Source organism: Phascolarctos cinereus, unplaced genomic scaffold, assembly GCF_003287225.1.
Source record: "Phascolarctos cinereus isolate Bilbo 61053 unplaced genomic scaffold, phaCin_HiC Scaffold_5;HRSCAF=322, whole genome shotgun sequence".
NCBI lineage: Eukaryota > Metazoa > Chordata > Mammalia > Diprotodontia > Phascolarctidae > Phascolarctos > Phascolarctos cinereus.
In genome coordinates, this window is record NW_027555958.1 from 82,186,153 (window position 1) to 82,203,285 (window position 17,133).

At 38.3% G+C, this 17,133-nt stretch overlaps 1 long non-coding RNA gene across 1 annotated transcript in view; it reads right to left on the reverse strand.

Moving 5' to 3' along the window:
* LOC110196921 (uncharacterized) overlaps positions 1-17,133 on the reverse strand; it is a 61,832-nt gene that overhangs the window by 12,616 nt on the left and 32,083 nt on the right. The window contains exon 2 of the long non-coding RNA XR_002321349.2: positions 2,786-2,831. This is a non-coding gene — a long non-coding RNA (uncharacterized LOC110196921). The remainder of the gene's footprint in view (positions 1-2,785; positions 2,832-17,133) is intronic.

A 17,133-nucleotide genomic window follows, 5' to 3' on the forward strand; every position in this document is an offset into this window, starting at 1 on the left:
GATATGAAGATTTTTTCTGATAAAGATCTTTTGATGGAAGGGATTCCCACATCAGAGTAAAAAAAAATGCAATCCACACTCTAAGGAAATCACAAATCATTTTTTTTCAGAAACATGAACAAAAATAGTGCCAAACTTCATGTTGCAGAAACCAAGTGCTACCTGTTCATACACAGTAGCAAATATATGGAGTCATATAATTATCAACCATCATCAAGTTTGCAAAACATTAAAAATATTCTCATATTTAATCTCACATACATTCTAAATTAGTGAAGCCAAGGGAAAAAATAAAAACTCACTTTAGTTACTGGTTCTCAGTCCTACATGGGGCTAGAGGGGTAGGGAGGTAAAAGGGAAGATTTTTCACATCTCCATAAGAAAAGTCTACAGGTTTCAGCTGAGAAGCATATGCTTCATTTTATTTCTCCTGGTTATCTTCTGAATTAAATGAAGAAAACCAAATCCATACAATTGCCATGAGTGTCCCTTTATCTTTTCACTACGGGAAGATTAGCAACTAAAATTAAATGTGGCTACTTTAAAAGTATTTAACAGACCTCATTACTCACAATAATGCAACTTCAATATTGAATCTTTTTAGTGTTGATGATTTTTACATGCTTCTTTTTTGCATTTTTTTATTTCCTACAACAGTTGCTGCTTGGAAAATGGGAAAATTAGAACTGTTAAAAGTGTTCCCTCGGAGATCTACAAAAAGGGGAGGGCAGGAAGTGAACTCTAAGATTCTTTCGAACCCAAGCACCATCTTCTGCATGAAAACTTTCCTGTTTCCCCAACTGCAAATGCCCTCTCTACCTTTGTATTTAACTCGTCGGTAGATATTTGTGTTTATTCACTTTATATACACATTCACACATACATATGTTGTGCATAAAAAACACAGATGTTTGTATATACATATGTACACATGCATGTGTGTGTATGTTTGTATGTCTATACACACATGTGTATGGATAAATACTGTACATGCTCATCTACACCCATAAGAATGTAAACTCCCTGGAAAGTAAAATTGCTATATTCCATTTATGCCAGTGTCTGGCAATAGTTGGCACTTAATAAATTCTTGTCGATTGATTGATAATAAATACCCTTGTAAAAAGGGAGACCTGTAAAGGAGTTGATCCTTAAAAGCCCAAGGACTGAATCATAGACAGGATGATGAAAACAGGTGTTAAACTAATTGTAAAGATAGAGCCAGTGATCTCTTTACATGGTATGAAGAGATTCCTTGAGTGAATCGCAAAAGGAGCAACAGGATAGGATGAACAATGATGGGCGGCCCCCTCAGGTTAATTTGAGAGGTCACCTAAGTGGAAGACAAACAGGTAGGAGGGGAAAGAGTGCTTGAACCTGGGGATGAGAAGCAAATCCCTCTCTCCACCTCCAAAAATAATTTTTCTAAACATTTTCTGATATGAGCTTGAGTAGAAAAAATACAGTAGAAAGTAGAAGACCCAGATTTTTAACCGCAAGAATTCTCACTTTTTTTTTCCAAGTCCTCTTACGATATGCAATCAAGCTCCTAGGAGTCTATTTTAATACCTACATATACAGACTCTACTTTTTACCTCCTACATAAATAAGTACTCTTTTCTTTCCTTTAAGCAGAGATTCCTAATATGAGATCTGTGAACCAGTCATTTTTAATATTTGAAAATTGGATTTCAATATATTTGATTTCCTTTGTAATCTTATGTATTTTCTTTATGCATTTAAAAGCATTATTTTGAACAGGGATCCAGAGACTTCACCAGATTGTCAAAGGGGTTCCACAGCACAAAAATGATTAAAAATTCCTAATCTAGTGTTTTGGGTGGTTTTGTCCCTCCCACCTTCCAAGTTTATTCCCTTGATTGAAGCTACTGTCAGTCCTGGGATTCTTCCCAGTGAATAACCAGAGGAGACCCCAGGCATTGTTTAAACAAAAGTCTTTGGGAAGCAGGTGCTTTTAGGTGTCTTTGGTCTGCACATGAAAGAAAAATCATTGGACTAGAAGAAAAGTAAATAGAGTGGGAATGTAAGAATTGAACACTGGAGGGGTAAGAAGAAGAAAATAGTAAGAAGAAGAAGAAGGAGGAAGAGAGAAGGAAGGAAGGAAGAAGAAGAAAAAAGAAAAAAAAAGAAAGAAAAAAAAGAAAAAGAAAGAAAGAAAGAAAGAAGAAGAAGAAAGAAAGAAAAAAAGAAAGAAAGAAAAAAAGAAAGAAAGAAAGAAAGAAAGAGGAAGGAGAAGAAGGAAGAGAAAGAAAGAAAGAAAGAAAGAAAGAAGAGAGAAGAGAAGAGAGAGAAGAGAGAAGAAAAGAAAGAAAGAAAAAGAAGAAAGAAAGAAAGAAAGAAAGAAAGAAAGAAAGAAAGAAAGAAAGAAAGAAAGAAAGAAAGAAAGAAAGAAAGAAAGAAAGAAAGAAAGAAAGACCTGAATGCAGGGGACTTAAGAATAATTATGGGCTAGGGCAAACAGGAAGGCTTTTGGATGAAGGAGCACAATTCATCATCTCAAACCCAGGGAACGAGAGAATGTCATTTAAAAGGGAGAGCTCATGTGTAAAAAGCTGCTTCTTCCACCTCCTGTGGAGAGAATGAGGTTACTGGGAAAGAAGCTGAGGGAAAATGAGAAATGGGACCTGACTGAAATCTGGACAGCAGCTGTGCATGTGCTCTTGGAAGGGCCAACTGTTCAATGCTCCTGCGTCTCTTTGTATCTTAAATAATTACTTTTTTTGTTGTTGTTAGGAAAATGAGCTAAGTGCTCCCCTTTACTTACCACAGCTGTTTTCTTAGTCTCTGAGTTGGAAAAAACCGATATTCACCTGGAGGGGGAAATGACAAAACTGCAGATCATTTGAACCTGAGATCCACTATATGTACACATGGATCTTCACTTTAGCTATGACTGTTAGATAGCACAGCGAGAGCTTGGAGTTAGAAAGACCTGAGTCCAGATTCATCCTCAGACACATTACCTGTGCATCCCTGGGGAAATCAATTAACCTTTGTCAGCCTCATTTTCTTCATCTATAAAATGGGGCAAATAATAGCACCTACTTCCCAAGGTTGTTATAAGGATAAGATAATATTGGTAAAGTGCTTTGCAAACCTTAAAGTTCCATATAACTGTTACTAGTGTTAGAAATTACTCTTATTCAGTACGGCTCTATGTATACACCACACTCAAAGAAGCCCCTACCCTGCTTCCCAGTTTGCTTCTCCCTTTTTCATTCCAAAGTCACTACGACTAACCCGGCAAGTTCCCTGACTAGATGTCTTACTACAGGCATGCTTCAGAGACACGCAGGTTCAGTTCCAGACTACTACAATAAAGTGAATATTACAATAAAGCAACTCACATGAATTTTGTAGTTTTTCAAGCGTGTAATAGCACTGCGTCTAAAAAATGTACATGCCTTAATTAAAGAACACTTTACTGCTAAAAAAAAAAGTGCTAACCATCATCTGAGCCTTCTGCAAATTGTAAATTTTTTTGCTGATGGAGGGTCTTGCCCTCGATATTGATTACTGCTCACTGATCAGGGTAGTGGATGCTGAAAGTTGGGGTGGCTGTGGCAGTTTCTTAAAATAAGACAGCAATGAAGTTTGCCACATGGATTGACTCTTCCTTTCACTTGAGCTCTTAGAGGCCTCTGTAGGGTTATTAATTGGCCTAATTTCAATATTGTTGTGTCTCAGGGAATAGGGAGGCCTAAAAAAGGGAGAGAGTCGAGGAACAGTCAGAGGTCGGTGGAGCAGTCAGAACACACACAGCATTTATTGATTAAGTTTGCCGTATTATATGGCCCTGTTCCTGGCACCCCCAAAACAATTAACAATAGTAACATCAAAGATCACTGATCACAGATCACCATAACTGATATAATAATAATGCAAAAGTTTGAAATATTGTGAGAATTACCAAAATGTGATACAGAAACATGATGTGAGCACATTCTGTTGGGAAAGTGGCACCAGTAGACTTGCTTAACCCACATTGCCACAATCCTTCAATTTGTAAGGAAAAAATATATGTATCTGCAAAGCGTCATAAAGTAAAGCACAATAAAACGAGGTATGCCTGTATAAGTCTTCCATTCAATCCAAAATCATTTTTACCCTGTATTTTTTCTCCTAATATCAACTCAGAGGGATCTCTATTTGTCACCCACCCTGTGGTCATTGGCTGCTGGGGGACATAGGAGGAATTGCAACCTGGAAAAACAGAAAGTGAATGGTTTGGATATTTGGGGTAGGGGGTGGGATGGTCTTTCACTCAAAGGGGAAAAGGGGGCCAGGGAGGGGGAGGAGCTCATTTTATGTCTAGCTAGCCTGCTCATTCAGCTCCTGGAAATTTCTGTCTCAGTCCCTCATCTCCTATTGGCATCATCCACAAATGGAACCTGCAAGAGTTCTAATATACTGAGGATACAAGGTGTCAATAGGTTATTTTGTGCCAGAGCTTCAGTGTGGTTTGGCAAAGTGGATTCTTTCTGTGTTGTCTTACTCTTTTTCTGGTTTCCACCTTCTCTTTTTCCCCCAAGATCCTTCTAAGATCAAAAATCATAACTGGGAATCAGGGCAGAACCACCAGTCCAGAGATTCATTTCCTTCCCCCAAGTCTCTGCTTAATCTTATTGCAGCCAAAGGCAGGTGTGTGCATATGCATGTGTACATGTGTGTATGTATATTTATATATGTATGTTATGTGTTTGTCTATATATGGTATATACATACAGATATACTGTGTGTTCCAAAAGTCTTAGTGCAGTTCTAAGCTAGGTGGCTCAGTGGATCTGGAGTCAAGAAGACCTCGGTTCACCTCTGGATTCACACATTTACTAGCAAAGGGACCCTAGGCAAGTCACTTAAACTCTCTGCATCAGTTTCCTCATTCTGTAAAAGAGGATGAGAATAGCACCAACTCCCGGGGTTGTTGTGAGGATCAAATAAGATAATAATTGTAAACAACTTAGCACAGTACATGGTATAGTAGGCACTATATAAATATTAGTTATTATTATGTATATATACCTCAAATATATATATATATATATATATACACACACACACACACACACACACACACACACACACACACACATATGTTAGTGAGAGTGTGTGTATGTGTGTGTGTATGATGGGGTTGGTCACCTTTTCCCCAACTCCTCCTTTGATAGACCTAATAGACCTGATATGATCTACAAGTGAAAACAGGAGAGACTACAGAGCATTTCCTACTCAGTGGCCAATAAAGGGATTGTTTTGTCATCCCTAAAGTACCTGAATTGTTCACCAATATCGAGAAGCAGGCAGGGCAGCTCTGTGCATGCTCCACGATACCCAAGGCATCTAGGTGATACAGCGGATAGAGCCTGGGCTTGGAGTCAGGAAGACTTGAGTTCAAATCTAGCCCCAGACATTAGCTATGTGAGCCTGAGCAAGTCATTTAACTTCTGTTTCCCTAACTGTAAAACAGGGATAATGATAGCACCTACCTCACAGGACTGTTGTGAGGGTTAAAAGAGATAATATTTGTAAAGCACTTAGCACAGTGCCTGGCACACAGTAGGTGCTATATAAATTCTGGCTATTATTTCTACTATTAATTTTATATGCATATAAATATATCATTTATTAAATACATTCAACATACTAAAGACTAATAATTTCTAAATAATTGGTCTTTTCCGCTCACTCATGTTTTAAGATTCATCTTAAATTGTTTTATAGGAAAATAAGAAATCATTTTATGGGTAAAAGAACTTAACATTCAGAAAGTAACTGGCCTTAAAGAGAAGTCCTTTGCAAATTATAAGAAAGTTTTTTTTTTAAATCTTGCATCTTAGAGTTGGAAAGGATCTCAGAAATTATCTATTCCTCCAATTCCATATAAAAATCACCTGTGTAACATCCCAGGACGAATGTCATCTAACCACTACTTGAATATCTTCAATGACAGAAAGCTTACTTTATTTAGAAAAGTAGCTTATTCTTCTTTGGAATTGTTTATTAGCAAATTCTTCTTATAGTGAGCCAAATATGCCATATCCTAGTCTAATGCCTCATTATGCAGAGTAGATGATCCTGGGTTCATAGTACGATAGAACCACAGATCTAGAGCTGAGACCCAAGAGGTCATCGATTATAGTCCTCTTATTTTACATATGAGAAAACTGAGGCCAAGAGACTGTACGTGACTTTCCCAAGGTCACATAACTAGTAACTTTCTAAGGTTCTTGAAGGCTTTACTGGTGGAGACAAGTCCTAGCAAAATCCATCAAAGATTTTGAGTGTGGCTAATTGATACAAAGGTATAAAAATGAGGGGGAAAAAATGCATAATGAGTAATGAAAACATCCAACATGACCTACTTAAACAAGTTATTGATGTCAAAAATGGAAAGTGGATGGAAGAAAGGCCATCTGCATTAATTATAGCAACTTCTTACAAATTAACCAATGTAAATAAATTACAGTAACAAGGAGAGAGAGAACAAAAGAAGCCAAAAACCACTTTAGTCAGCAAGCATTTGACTGACTTGCCAAATGGAGGAAGAAGGCAGCCAAGGGCAACACTCATTCAAAACATAAACATATCTTACAGAGAAAGATTATAGAACGTCATAAGCAATACTCACTCATAAAGCTGTGAGATACAACGCTGGGAAAGGAAAATTTAAAGAAAGCTTGACAAAGAGATTCACCTAGGCAAAGTCATCCTGAGAACATTTAAGGATGATAATAGAAGGAGGGGAGCAAAGAAAAGATAGAAAAAATATTGGGGGGGAAAAGAAAAGATACTGGGTGGGGGCACTATTTTCATCCTAAAGGATAGTGGAGTTGCCATGTTGGCCCTCTAAAGACAATAGTCCCAGAAGTGCTTATAGAGGAAATAGAAATGGTGATGAAAAAAACAAAGATGGGAAGAATACCTAGACTCCATACACAGAATATAAAGTATACACAGCAGTCTACACCAGAATACAATAATTAGAGTGTTGAAAGTTTAATTCTTGAGGTAGCTAAAGGAAAGAAAGATTAAAAAAAGTATGGAGTAAAAAACTTTTTGATCTAATTACGACCCACAAAAACAGGTGTTAAAAATAGCATCCATGCCTACTGACCTACATGCCCACTTTTCCATCTTTATAAAAAAAATTTCCACACACACAAAGTTGATGAAGGCATTGAGAAAGAAACAGGAAAGCTTCAGAAGCAAATGATATTCTTTAGTAACTCTTTATCATCACACAATTTACTGAAAAATACAGAGAATACAAGATCCCACTGTGCTTATTCTTTGTTGACTATCAAAAATCAATTGATTTACTTGAGCAAAATAGTGCCTTAAATGCTATCCTCCAATAAGATGTCTGCCATGTGGGAACCAGAAGAAACAGGCCTCTTACCTGCAGGTGGGCAGAGCTAAACAGAGCAGGCTAGAGACAGGAGAGTCGGGAATCAAACAGAAGTTTAATTTTAAAGTGAGGGAAACAGCTTGCAAGCAAGGACACATGTGTCAGGGCCCCACCCCTATTGGAGAGGGTGGAAGGGGGGACCCAAGGTCTCAATACTTATACCAATGGCTGCGCTGTGAGCTGTAGCCCTGACAATGAGGGGTAACAGCAACAATGAGACAAGTTTGATTCATAGCAGAACTTCATGACTGGAACACAGGTAGTTATCCAAGCTTGTCTGGTGTTTGTCCAAGCTCAGAGAACACCGGGTGCTGGTCAAAGCAATACAATAATTATATGGGAGGGTGAGATCATCCAGAGGGTGAGTGCAAAGGATTGTTGTTATGCCAAGTTCTGGGCAAAGCTTGCTTGCTAGGCCTTAGCTCCAGAAAATAGAATGTCTCCTAACATCTTGACAAATGCATATATCAAAATCATCCATGATTGCTTGAAAGCTGCAACAATGGAGATAATCTTGTCCAATAATGTTAATATTGATCAAGGCATAAGACTTGGAGATAGATGCTCACCAAAATCATTTGCCACTGCCATCAAGAAATTCAGCAGAGGCCAAAATAAGAAGAGATCATCTGCAGATAATAAAGCCCTCCAGACAGTCCTGCTTGTGGGTGGCATTGTACTGATTACATCAAGTCCTGAAACATTGCAGATCCTCTTCAATGAGGTCCATAATTGCTCTAAAGAGTTTTATTTAACTATGCAAACAGGAAAAAACAAGTGGTCAAAGAATATCCATTGTCCAGACTCTGATTTATAGCTGGAAGGTCAATCTTTAGCATTCATCCACCAGTATAGATACCTTGGGTACACATGACAAACAGACAATGAGCTGGGCCCAGAGGAAGTCAGAAGGAGGTGGTTGTGTGAGATGGCTTTTGAGAAATCACAGACGTCTTCGAATGACCCCAAGATTCTCCCCAAAACAAAGATCTATCTTTATAACACTAGTATTTTTCCAGGGTAGAGACAGTGTGATGCAGTCAAGAAGAGGTGGATTCAAGTCTACTACATACACCCACTGTGCTACTTAGCTTCTCAGGCAACTCTCTAAGGCTGTACAATGCAGAACAGTTTTTGATCTTCGTTAGTGAGAAGTTCCTTACTGGAAGTTCTCGATACGGATGAAATTAACAGATCTGACAGAAAAGATCCCCAAGATCTGCCTTTCATAACTTCAAATCATACTCACTTAGTCCTTTTCTCCAGAATTATACAAAATGCCTAGCTTCTTTTCCTCATGACAGCCTTTAAATATTTGAAGTCAGTGATCATATTCTCACCTGAGTCTTCTCCAGGCAAACTTTAGTCTTATGCTTACATTGGCCTTTGCTTCACAGTAAGAGAAACATGAAATAAAAACTAATCCAGTGATACTGAGTGAAATGAGCAGAACCAGGAGAACATTGTACACAATAACAGCCACACTGTGCAATGACTAACTTTGATAGACTTAGCCCTTCTCAGCAATGCAAGGAGCTAAGACATCTCCAAAAGTCTCATGATGGAAAATGCTATCCATATCCAGAGAAAGAACTGTGGAGTCTGAATGCAGATCAAAGCAGACTAGTTGCTCTTTTTTTTTCCTTCTGTTTTGTTTTGTTTCTTCTTTCTTGTGGTTCCTCCTATTGGTTCTAATTCTTCTTTACAGCTTAACTAATGTGAAAATATGTTTAATAGGAATGCATACGTAGAGCCTATATCAGATTGCACACCATCTTAGGGAAGGAGGTGGGTAGGGAGGAGGAGAAGATTTAAAACTGTTATGGAAATGAGTGTCGAAAACTAAAAATTAATTAATTAATTAAAAAAATAATCCAGTGAGTTGGAAATGAGTCTGAACTGTCTAAACAATCTGGCTTCACAAAGAAGGGTGGTTTTTTTTCTCTACCAATATTTCTTACAATACAATGCTTGGAATAAGTGGGGGAGGGGGGGAAAGAGGGGGGGGAGAGAGAGAGAGAGAGAGAGAGAGAGAGAGAGAGAGAGAGAGAGAGAGAGTGAGAGAGAGAGAGAGAGAGTGAGTGTCAGGGGTGTTTGGTCTTAGTTTCTGCTGAAGATTACTCTGTCAACTTAAAGGAAGATGAACCAAGCCCCTCTATGAAACCTGAGTTGGTTTCAATGCTTAGTTTGAGTTAGCCATTTTTCACTTTGATAGTATGTAGGTACTGGGATCAAAAAGAGAAATTGGTGGTCCCTGCAGAGTTATTACTTTCACCTAGAAGCAGTCAGAGAAGGATGTTGGGTTTTTGTTGGGGGGGTTTTCTTTCTCATAAGTAACCCTATCACTTATTCTGAACTGTGTTTTCCTGGTAGGCCTCCCAGCTAAACATTACATAAGCCAAACATGACTTAACTTGTGAGATGTAATGAGATCACATCATAAGAAGATATACTTGTAAGTGGTATAATTACTAATTATTTTTTCATTCTCTCTCACCGAACTGCACCTTGCTCTAATCTGTATTAAAGAATATATTTCTCTCCTTTCCATCCAAATTCCTCATGCACATTTTTAACATATGGACTGCTATGGTAACCCACTTCCACATTTCATCCTCAGTGGCCTCAGTTAAGCAGTAGAGGAGGTTCCAAGAAGCAAAAACACTAAGGCACAATCTTTTTTTTGTGCAGCTTAGCTGGATTGGGGCCAAGATGCAAGGCACATATGTCTACAAGTGTTAATTGAAGGAAGCAGGGTAGGCAGGGAGCTACGGACGTGGTGTTATGACACCATTCAGAAAAGGATTACCTAAAGCAGCTCCCAAGGTGAGAAAGGACACGTACAGGAGTTGCTCGAAAGTTACAAGAGAGAATCATCCACACTCTACTTTCACCCTCTCTTCTCAGGGTCAGCCCACTATGACTATCACAGCTCTAATTTAAAGTCAGTGTCTGACTTCTAACTTTAAAATGAACCCCAGGGGCTTTCCACTCCTTGACCTGTTCACTGGTAACTCTTACATTTTAATCATGATGTTAATTATTATTAAATCTTCTCCCTCCATGGTTTTCTTTCTCTTCTTTGTTGAGTCTTGTAAATCATTCATTGTCTCTGTCCAGTACCTGCATGAATGCTCCCCTTTTTTTATCTTTTTATTTATTTATTTTTAGTTTTCAACATTTACTTCCATAAGATTTTGAGTTCTAATTTTCTCTCCCTTCCTCCACTGCCCCCTTCCCAAGACGGCATGCAATCTGATATAGGCTATGCATATACATTCCTATTAAACATATTTTCACATTAGTGATGTTGTAAGTAAGAATTAGAACCAATAGGAGGAACCAACAGAAAGAGGAAATAAAACTCAACAGAAGAAAACAAAATAGCAAATAGTGTGCTTTGATCTGCATTCAAACTCCATAGTTCTTTCTTTGGATGTAGATAGCATTTTCCATCACGAGACCTTTGGAGATGTCTTAGATCCTTGTATTGCTTGGAAGGGTTAAGTTTATCAATATTAGTCATTGCACAACGTGGCTGTTATCATGTACAACATTCTCTTGGTTCTGCTCACTTTGCTCAGCATCAGACCATAGAAGTCTTTCCAAGTTTTTCTGAAGTCAGCCTGTTCATCATTTCTTATAGCACAATAGTATTCCATTACATTCATATACCACAACTTGTTTAGCCATTCCCCAATCGATGGGCAGAGAAGGATACATCCTTAAGTAAACCCTACTTGGGTATGTATTTTCTGCATTTAGGCTCTTCTTTCACATCAGGGCATGATGGCGACGTTTATCATATAACCATTTAGAGAGCATTTGCTACTAAATGCAGAGGATGAAAAGGGTAATAGTGATTAATTCTCTAACTTCTAAAATTAGTTCCACAAAAACTGGAACACCTAATGCATTGTTGGTGGAGTTGTGAACTGAGTCAACCATTCTGGAGAGCAATTTGGAACTACACCCAAAGGGCCATAAAAATGTGCATACCCTTTGATTCAGCAGTATCACCAACTATTTCCCAAAGAAATGGTCGGGGGGGGGTATTTACAGCAGCTCATTTTGTGGTAGCAAAGAATTGGAAATTGAGAGGACGCCCATCAATTGGGGAGTGGCTGAACAAGTTGTAGGATATGATTGTAATGGGATACTACTATGCTATAAGAAATGACACGCAAGATGCTTTCAGAAAAACCTGAAAAGATTTACATGAACCAATGCAAAGTGAAGTGAGAGAACCAGGAGAACATTATACATAGTAACAGCAATATTGTACGATGATCAACTGTGAATAACTTAGCTATTCTGAGCAATACAATGATCTAAGACAATCCTGAAGGACTTATGATGAAAAATACTATCCACCTCCAGAGAAAGAACTGATGGAATCTGAATGCAAATAAAAGCATACTTTTTAAACTTTATTTTTCTTGAGTTTTTTTGGGGGGGAGGTCTGTAGTTTTTTTTTTCACAACATGACTAGTAACAGAAATATGTTTTGTATGACTGCACATATATAACCTACATCAAACTGCTTGCCTTCTCAAGGAAAGGGGAGGGAGTGGAAGGAGAGAGAAAGAGAATTTGGAACTAAAAAAAAATTTAAATGAATGTTAAATATTGTTTTTGCATGTAATGGGGGGGGTATTTTGCAAAACAAATAAATAAAATTAGCCCCATTAACTTAGGATACATGCCTAGCTTTACCCAGGATATTTAGGATACCAAAATCTCTGTGGGGTCTCAAAACAATTCTGAGTGGGTACTTATCATATTATCTCAATTTTGTACTTGAGGAAGCTGAAGTTAAGTGATTTGTCTGCCCATGGTCACACAATAAGTAACTCCACAGTTTGAGTTCAGCACTCTCTCTCTCCTTGTGTGACTCTTCTCAAAGTGCTATTGAGAAAAAGTCGCGTACTTAAGAGAAAAGGACTACTTTCTTAAAACAAATGTGATTTGGGGGCAGCTAGGTGGCACAGTAGATAGAGCTCCAGCCTTGGAGTCAGGAGGACCTGAGCTCAAATCCAGCCTCAGATACTTGATACTTCCTAGCTGTGTGATCCTGGGCAAGTCACTTTACCCTGATTGCCTCACCCCCCCCCCAAAAAAAAAGTGATTTACAATATCCCATTTCCTGGTGTAACCAAGGATGGTCAAAACCTCTGTCCATTGGTGGACAGGAATTGCCCAATGTTTATCTACTGAGGCCTTGGAGAACTTAGCTCCTCCCATTCCTAACAGAGAAGGAGGAGAAACTGCACAAAAGGAGAAAACCTGAAGACAACAATATCAGATGGAGCTATTTGATGAGAGAAAGATGAAGAGAAGGGACTTGTAGGCTGGGATCCCAAGAGCTGAACAGCCTCTGTTGTCATTTCAGCAATCACAGCTGATGCATCTCTCTGGACCTGAGAATGAGATCAGGTGAAACGGAGACAGAAGGCAAGTAGAGCTGCCTCTGTGCTAGAAACTGGTGAACATGAAAGAGATACCCGGAAAAGCAGTTCCAAAAAGCAGCAGAGCAGGATTCTATGGAAACAGGTGATGTGGAGACCAGCCACCATGGAAGAAGGGGTAGAGCTACAGTGATGAAACTGTCAGCATCAGACTCCAGGCCAATAAGATTACTGAGTAGATGTGTGTTTTACTGACCAGGCAGCAAGATGGTACCAATGGATAGAACACTGAGTCAGGAAGGGCTATCAGACACTTCCTAGATGTATGACTGGGCAAATCACTTAACCTCCAACTACCTTAGTTTCCCATACTGTAAAAATGGGGATAATAATGTCTACCTCACAAAATTGTTGTGAAGATCAAGTAAGATAATAATTTAAAGTTCTTTACACAATGCCTGGAATATAGTAGGTGTCTAATAAATACTTATTTGATTTTTTTCTTATCCAGAGGAACAGATAATACCAAAGTGGTGATTCTATTTCCTCTCTTCTCTCTCCATCCCTAAATTAGGATGTATTTATGCCAAAACTATTGCTGTTTCATTAATTTTTATCCCTATTCACCTTGTATTATAAACTAATATTAATATAAATTGTTTAATCAATTGAATTGTTGCTCCATATTTCATTACTCAAATGTAGCTGAGAAGCCATAAATGGTAAAACATACAGAGGAAAAGAGACTTAAAAAAAACTCCAATATATATTCACCAGACATAAATCAAGTCTCTCTCTAATCACTGGGACCTTCTTAGCTAGCAGAGCAAGCTAAACAAAAGAGAATTGTTAATTCATATTTTTAGAGCCTCCCCAAATCATGGGTATGGATTCTATTCTACTAGGAGTAAATGGCTAGTGAATGGAAGGTTTGTAAATAAGCTGAAAGTAGCCTTACTAAGGAAAGTACCTCTTTCTATTGTCCCCCTATGGCAAGTTTGACAAGAAAACCATTAGAAAGTCACACTAATGCATTGCTGGTGGAATTGCAAATTGGCCCAACCACATTGGAAAGGAATTTGGAATTATGCCAACAAAATTATTAAAATGTTCAGCCCCTTTAACTCAGAGATTCCACTACACTGTTAGGCATATAAACCTAAGAGAGTGATTGACAAAAAGAAAGGCTACATAGAAATCAAAATATTTATAACAATGCTTTTTGTGGTCACAAAGAAGTAAAAACAAAGTAGATGCACATGGATAGGGAATGGTTAAACAACTAAAAAAAATTATGATACATAAATGTAATGAATATTATCATGCTATAAGAAATAATGAGCATGATGAATAAAGAGAAGCATGAAAAGAGATGAACTGATGCAAAGTGAGGTAAATGCATCAAAGAAAACTATATGCACAATAACTCCAACAATGCAAATGAAAAGAACAGCTACAAAGCAACTGAAACTGAATGTAGCAAAATTATAAAGAGCAAGGCTGGCCCCAAAGAAGACATATGAGAAATCATTTCTCCCCAAACCCTTATCCTTGGCAGATGTCACTATCAATGACTATGGAATATTGTAATTAACATCAAATTTTTTTCCACGTGTTCATAGGTTTTACTAGATCTTTTTCTCTTTTTCTTTCTTTAAAAAAAATCTTTAATATAAGAGATGATTCTCTAGGTGGGAAAAGGTGAGAGATACAGGGGGAGAGTTGGGTGATGAAAAACAAAAGACGTCGAGCAAAATCTAGTTTATGGGGCAGCTAGGTGGCGCAGTGGATAGAGCACCGGCCCTGAAGTCAGGAAGACCTGAGCTCAAATCCAACCTCCGACCAAACACTTGACACTTACTAGCTGTGTGACCCTGGGCAAATTACTTACCCCAATTGCCTTTAAAAAAATCTACTTTTAAAAAAGAAAAGGAAAGACAGAAAAAGCATTTATCTAAGAGGTGATCTGAGAAAGTAGACTAGAGAGAAAGTCAAACCTGCAGGGAGGAACTGAGAAAGGCTGGCCCCACTCCAATGAGGGCGGAGATGAGCCATGAAGGATTAAGGCTCTGCAGCCTCTCAAAGCACATTCTACCCCCACACAACTGTTAGAGTAGCACTAATCCTCAAAACAATTTCCAAACCTAAGAAATAATAAGCAAAAAGAATTTGACTAACAATGTAGGGCTTCTCCTAAAATTTGGAGATGTCAAAGTTTTTTCCCAAATTTTTCTTTCTTTCTTCCCACCAATTCCCTAGTTTCTTGCTCCATCAGATCTGCTGACCTACACAACCAATTGGGCCAAAGGACTTTTCTTTGGTCTTTGTGGGTGAGACAGCATTTTCCTCAGAGTCCATCCTTCCTTGTTCTTTTTGGCCAGAACGGATCACTTAGGAATCAGTAAGATAATATTCTCATCTTCCTGCCCAGTGAAGTGCTCCTTAAGTTATACTCTTATGTGTTTCCAGTTAGTTAATCCTTATGAGGTTTCCTCTGCAGAAATCAAACAAGGTCTAATGATTAGTTCATAATACTTAATAACAAAGCCTGAGTAGCCCCTGGATGCCTGTCTCAATCCCAAAGCAGAGAAGGCAAAGAGAAGCCAACATTTGAAAAAATTGTTTTTTATGTTTATGAACATTTTCCCTTCTATGTCTGCTTGACATATTTATGAATCTAATTAATTAGCTAATGATGAAAAATACATTCAAATGGGGTCTCTAATCAACCCCAGGAACAAGCTCAATTTACCTGAGATAAGGAAAAGGTATGGCTATAACACAGAAGAAAGTTCACCATACTCCCATATGCATAATAACAAATGTTTGCACCTGACAAGGCAATATTAGTACTGGTTTCCTTTCTAATACAGGCATTGGTTTCCAAAACCATGACAAGAAGCCAAACAGGATTAGACCATTTAATTTGTAACTTGAGCAATCAGCGGCACATTAGAGAGGGGTTTCATGATGTTTTGGTGAGGTTTATTTATAATACATGAAAAGAACCACTTGACTAGGGAAACATATGGCATATGCCTATAGAGTATTACCCTGACAAAAGGTCCCTTGAAGCCAGAGTCCTATTTGCTTAATTCTTTGCTTCAATTTGCTTCACATGCTTGTTTCTACACAACATTTGCTTTGGGACTAATATATTAGTAGTAAAACTGTAAAGGTCCCAGAAATATCATAGAGGTTTATTCTAAACCCTAGAATTGGACTATGGGGTTTCAATTACAAACCTATTGTCCCTTAGAATGTATTTCTAATATCTTAGATAAGGACCATTGAGAAGAAGCAGAGTCATAACTGGTGTGAAGCAAAGCCTCACAGAGACCACTGTCTGTGGGCTTGCCTCATGGTTCTCCACGGACCTATACCCCCAAAGTCTTATCACTTACCTTTTCTCCTGGACCCATCTTCCTCTCAACTCCAACAGGGAAAAAGGCTGGACCACTCCCTCTCTTCTCATGGCTACACAGTTGGCCATACTGTCTTCTGCTCTGAAACTGCCATCCCACCCCCAAACAATCTTCATCTGCTCAATCCAAGCCCCACAAGTAAAAAAAAAAAAACCCTCTAAGTATGATTCTAATAAGAAAAAAAGACTGCTGCACAAAACATTAGCCAGGCTTGTTTTTCTTTCATTCTTGTATTCATGGACCATGCGGTGAGCTGGAGTCAGAAGCCTTGGGTTTAAATCTGGATTCTATCATTTACTAGCTCTGTGGCTTCGCCTGTTTGAGCCTCAATGTTCTCATTTGTAAAATGGAGATAAGCAAACTTCACAGTGTTGTTGTAAGGACCAAATGAAAGTGATTGATGGTAATAAGACACTAAATAAATATAAATGAATTCTTCTTTAGCACTTTGTTCCCTGAAGTAGCAGGTCTTCATCATCAAATCCCTGTAATTCATACAGAATTCAGAACTGAAGTGTACTGAGAAATTACTCCATCAAGGTTCACACTGCCCAATTATTCTCTGCTATGTCCCTAAGGCATTCTGATTTGACAGGAGATCTTGACAGGGCTGCCTACTAATAAGGTTTTTCAAAGTGCCTCTCAAAGGTGCTTTGAATGACTGTGAGCCAGAAGCCAGGATGATAGAAGTAGTCCCTTAGAAATAACGAGGACAAATGTACTACCAACTTGTAACACTTCCAGACATAATCCCAAATACTCCTGGTGCCTGGAAGGCACTAGAGTTTGTGGTATGTACAGGACAATTCTGTTTTCTCCAATGTGTAAACCTGAGGAAGGCTTTTTCTAAGGCATCTACTAGATCTGTCTT